The sequence below is a fragment of the Arctopsyche grandis genome, chromosome 3 (genome assembly GCF_051622035.1).
Source record: "Arctopsyche grandis isolate Sample6627 chromosome 3, ASM5162203v2, whole genome shotgun sequence".
Classification (NCBI taxonomy): Eukaryota; Metazoa; Arthropoda; class Insecta; order Trichoptera; family Hydropsychidae; genus Arctopsyche; species Arctopsyche grandis.
Window position 1 is genome coordinate 8857361 of NC_135357.1, and position 6341 is coordinate 8863701.

Consider the following 6341-nt stretch of genomic DNA (forward strand, 5'->3'; position numbering starts at 1 on the left):
CATTTTTAGCATAACCATGCTAAATTTTTTAAGTTTAAGCCAAAGAACTGTAAAAATTGCGTATTTTTTTAAACGATCATAAACAAGAAATACTGTCATATTCGAGTTCAGTGGATCAATTAGCTTTATTAGTCTCCGCTCCCTTAGTTAGTTTTTTTTTGTTTCTTAGTGTTATCATTGGTCTGTGAGTTTGAAGGAAGAGTCTAAATTAAAATAAAGCTGCTTTACATTGTCTTGATCCATTAAATATATTAGTATAAAAAGGACATATGATATTTTCAGACATATGAATACATTAGTAATTTAAAACATCATAATGCTTTAGTTTATATAAAAATACATAGATACAAATGTACAAAACATTAAAATATTTTATTAAAAAATACTTCGAAGGTAAAGTTTGACTGATGAAAAATGCTCGTACTTACTCTCTTTTGGCTTTTAATATGCGCTGCTTTTTGTCTGAATTTTCACGAGGGGTAGCTTTTAAAGGCAACCTCCTCAAGGTAAACAATGCGAGAGAGGGTGGGTGGCGATATTAATATCAGACTTCCTCCCGTGGCCATTTTGCTTTTAATATAGCCTTAGGAAAAACTCTGGAAAACAGGAACCGAGCGGTTAGAGTGCGTACAGCGCGCAAAACGGCCAGACGCAGACTCAATCGCTTTAATTTACTACTTTTAGACCGTTTTTAAAACATTTTATAATGTAATCCGACAAGAAATATCGTCGTTTACACATTTTAAAACACGATTTAATTTTCAATTTCGACCAAGTATTTTTTTCGTAATATTATCACCGAACGTTCGCCAATGTTTCCTCTTTGAACGCGCGTACCTTTCACCTTTCACCATAATTTATATATTTAATGCCGTCCGCATTAATTTCTGACTCTCCATGACTCCACACAATTCTCAGTAATGAAAGTTAATTGAGAGGTAGTCTCTCCTTCGCAGAACTTTCGCCACGAGGGTTAATTTTAAGCGCTAATTAAGAGCAACTTTAATTAAAAACGGCCTCGCCGATAATGGCCGACGGCCATTATTGAAAAAAATATACGATACCCATTATCGTACAATACGTATTACACAATTCGAATAAATCTGCAAAATTACACAGAACAAAAGACGTTAAAACAAATTGAAAATGATCGCTATGATTATTCGTAATATAGATTTGAAAATAAAACTCATCAAATGTTCATACATACATACATACATATATCGCTCTATATTGAGTTAATAAAAAGCACCAAAGTATTATTATATGAATAAAAGTACGCACAACTGCTTAATGGGGACTAGAAAGTGGTAAACTAAAAATACTACGTTTGTGTAATATCATATTTTATTACTTGATATTTTAATGACTTTATTAAATAATTGATTATTTATTAAAAAAATTATATTCATTATTATGTTGTATTGTTAATAAAATATGTTTACATATTACGTAGGTACATACATATGTATGCTTTTTTTAATTACATAGTATACTCTTGAATTCATAAACTTGAAAATGACTTATGAAGGACTTGTTTAGAATAAAGGAAAGGACAATACTTTATATAAGATCCTTACATAAACATAATCCAGAAAACAGCCTTTTTAAATTAAAAAAACCTATAGATTTACCAGCAACTTATATAATACCTGAAAACAGTAAAAAGGGTCGAGAGAATTGAATGAATTTCTAGAATTCCAACTCAACCCAAATTTAAATTTATGTATAATATAAGCAAACTCTTGAGATGTTTGTATTTTAACTGTCAAAAACATACATATATAACTATTAACCGAGCCATCTTATTGTTGGTTGAATTTTTCAAAACATCTCTTATGTGTATTTATAACCTATATATGTATGTATATATTTGTTCAAAAGTTTACATATGTATCTAACCTACCGTGCATTTCTGTCGTACAGGTAAGTCAAGTGCTTACACGAGTTTTAAAGGTTTTCAGAATCGAAATTTTTATCAAAATCATTTATGTATTTATGTATATCCTTTGACAAGGGCAATATTGATAAAATTTGTCACGATATATAGGATATGTGCATTAGTTTGTGTGTGTATGTATATTTAGCGATTGCGTGCGGTCCGCGGGCCGCTTAATGGAACCCCTGCCGCACAGGTAGGTACACAAAGATAAGCAAAGTGCTATCAGGTATCGATTACTCAATTGCCCATCAGCCAGCTCACTGAAGATATTGTAAAAGGCTATAATGATTTATGGCTCGAAACAGCGATCGGATATAAACAAAATTATTCTATCGTACTAAATCTAAACGTTAAATATTTTTCCCAACATAATTTGTCGTTTAATTTTGATTATTGAATTTGAATACACATGCAAGCAACAAGTATTGCTAATATTTTGGTTAAACTTGTTGGAGGGGTTGCCATTTTGTACATACTGTGGAATCATGGCATTGCTAGATGTAAGTATGTAGGATTTGGTTTTGATCGTGCAGGGTGTATAGTACTGAGCGTGTATGGGTAGTGTTCGTGTATGCGGACTTTTTTTGGATGTAGTTTATATTTTTGGCGTGAAACTTTTTTTTACGACTAATAAAGACGAATACACAAGAAGTTGTATTTTATCGCATATTTTGAATGGAAATAATTTCTGTGAATATTTATAGTATATTAGTACCTGCTATGCCCGTTCATTGAGACTATTTTTGTATGAAATTACTGTTAGCTAAATATTTTTTTCGGCATAGATGTTCATTTTATTAAATATTTTTTTTTAAATATTGCAGTTCCGAATAGACGCTCTCAGTCTAAAATCAAGCCAAAAAGTCGAAATCAGAAAGTTGAAAAGAAAGACCAACTGGTTCGAGCAGAGAAAAGTCAAAAAGTAACAGTTACCGTATTGGCCATAGCACGCATATCAAATTATCAACATTTTTATATTAAAATTCTAAAATTCAAGTAAAAATATATACATACATATATATATGAGAGATAATGAGAGCCTATATTGCAAATTTTATAAGATACTAGCTGAACCCGGCATGCGTTTCAATGCCACAATAACGCGTGCAACTCCCGTTCTCGTTCCCGTTCCCGTTCCCCTTCTCGTTCCCGTTCCACAGACATATGTAGATATATTTGTTGACGTGGGCCATCCGCTGTGTGTTTGTGGTGCAGCCCTGAAAAGTCAGTACATTTGAGTGCGAGGTAGGCGTGGTGCGATTATTTTCACACTCGCGGCGTGATGCGTTGAAGGCGGGATAGCTTTACTTTCGCGTCAGTAAAATCGTAATTACGAATATTATTATTAAGAGGTTTTTTCTCGGTTATCTTCCCGGACATGCATACAACAAATCCTGAAAGTTCCATCGCAATCGGTTCAATGGTTTAGGAGCCTATTCGAGACACACACACACAGAAATTCAATTGTATATATATAGAAGTGTGAAAAAGATAAAGATATAGACGTTTTAACAATTAAAATCAGAAAAAAACAGTGGGGGGCGGAAAGTCAAACATATAAGGCTACAGGCTAATGGCAAAGGGTTACCTGTCCCATCTCCAAAATTTTTGGATTATTCAACATGTTTATTGCGATTATATATCACCATCAACATAGCGGACCCAATTGAAATCTCTATCGGCGGCCAAACCTTGCAAAATGGCAAAGCTTCAAAGCGATCAGAAAAGTGTAGGAAGTTTGTCAGACCAATTGATGAAGTGAAACTATTAAAAACCTTGTAAAAATAATAATCTCAAAGGAGCCGAATAGTTAAAAACAGGAAATAGTGTTAATTATGAACGGATGGATCGATGTCGTTAAATGAAAGTGCAAGCCTAAATACAAAAGTAGGTATGAACCTCCCCGACAAAGAGAAAAAGGAAACGAAGGATATTTGTAATATTTAACACGAAAATATTTTCATTGTTATTGATTTATTTTATTACAATACCAAGTACTTGTTTATTTATTTTATTAAAATACTTTATTATATTTTATAATTAAAATTATAAAATATAATACTCTGTTAACTGCATCTATAGAAAAAAATAATCCAATAGGATAATACTGAAAAAATGAATTACGCCCAAAATAAGCTCGCGTGGCCACCACTGATCTAGCTTGTAACCATAGAGGAGACACTTGCCTTATGGCATGCTCGACAATAAGACTCATAATAAAACACTATCTGATCTAATTCATGTGCATAATTTGGAACCCCTTATATCTTGATGATACATATACATATGCATCTGTGCAATTTTTTACACTTCATATAAAGTAACTGTAAAAAAAATTGATAACACTATGAGAATGTATTCGTATACATCGACACTGTGTATTCTATAGGTAGAATGCAGTGTCAAATACAGCGATTCTAATCGCTCATTTGTATAGAAATCATAAACGAAACGTAGTTTTGCATAAAGAGTCCAAAGCATTTGATAAATATTTTTATACTAGTGAATGGCCCGATGAAATATCATCGCATGGGTATAAAATTATTATATACTTGTATAAAACTAAAAAAATAATACGGAACCGGAACCGTTATTTTCGTAGACTCTCATAGATAGTTTTCAATTCTTTATTTGTAATAATTTTCAATTCTTAAATTCAACGTTAACAAAATGTTAATTAAGGATAACAAAATGTAATATTTTCCGAATATACACAAACGGTCATTGACCTCGTAACGTTGAATATTATTATTACACATAACAAATTACGTGCATATACATACATATGATGTGTATTTACAACACGTATTCTGGGCGAGGATATGGCGTTCGGCGCGGGCTCGTGAGAACATCGCGTTTGGATCAGAGGGTCCGAGGTTCGATTCCCGGCGCCCGCGGTGAATGAAATCAATTTTTTTCTCGAATATCGTCAAAATATAAATATTTTAAATTTAATTAAAAATAAATATATAAAAAAATGGTTCAAAACCTCGCTAAATGAAATTATTAAAATTACGTATTTTTATATGGTGAGAAGGAATATTTTAATTAATGTTTAAAAAAAAAAAGGCGAAATGAAGAATTGGATTTGGCGTGATGTTCGTGGCCATTAGCTCAATTTAGACCTATATTCAGGCTATTTGAGATGAGTGGTTCAAGTCGCGGCAAAGTCGACTCGACGAAAAATGAATTTATCGATTTTTATCGATTCATTCATTATGTTCGGCGAGAGTTAGGACACACACACACACACACGGATTACCGTCTTTATATATATGATTGCTAATTTTGTACTTTTTCCAAAACTTGAAGCAAACTATGCAATTCGTATAGTTACAACTGATATGTTTGTATTTATCATGTGGCTTGGATTGTTTATGCAGAGCTACGCTTGTATATTCACAAATATGCAGTCGACTCTTTAATATACATAATATAATATGAGGAAAAGCGTTTTTTTTTTTTCAAATCAATAAATTTGATTTCTTTTGTTAACAATAAATATTTTATTTTCGCCATTCAATTGTTTCGGCTTCATCGGTTAATTTAAGTTTAAATATTGATTTATTTCGAATCATAATTCAATACCTACTTTTAAATCTCACTATTTCTGGACCGGATCATGAGTAATAAACTATATAATATTTTATATATTCTCCTTCTCTTTCATCTTTTTTTTTTATTAGCTTGGAATTACAAACTTTTGAAGATCATATTGTATTATATTTACAGCTATCCATTTTGTATACTTTTTTTTCATTTTATGCGTATGTATTCCAAATTCTGTGCTAAATGAAGTAATGAGCAGATTCCTAAATTGATTAATAAAAACTTAAACCATGGTTTATATACTCCCAAAAAGCTACTGACACGTTTCATGTCATTAGAATGATCTATCAAACGTTTCGTTAGAATAAATCATTATTAATAATAAATTTACATTTATTCAATCGATGGCAAAATACATACATATAGTTGAACTGTTCACTATCAGAAGTTAAATCTAATCAATATCGAAAATGGTATCTAATAAGTTTTTTATTCGATTCAAACGGTTCGTATGACACAACTGAAACCGTTCACAAATGTTTTTTTGTATCTGCAAACATCAATTTTTAATAATAAAATATACAGGTAGACTTGTGTATTCAACGTTTGATATCACACCGTGTGATCAATAAATGTATATATTTTTTGCTGTATTTTACCACGATTTCACTGATATTACATACGTATGGGGTTTGATGATAAGCAGTGTCGCGATAATACTAAATAATGGCGCCATAAAACTACCTCACTAAAAATTACCCATAGAAATACGTATGTATTTCTACTGAAATGGTTCTCATGCGGTATAACAATATCGATTTCGTTTCGTGGTATAAATGAGTAAATTGCA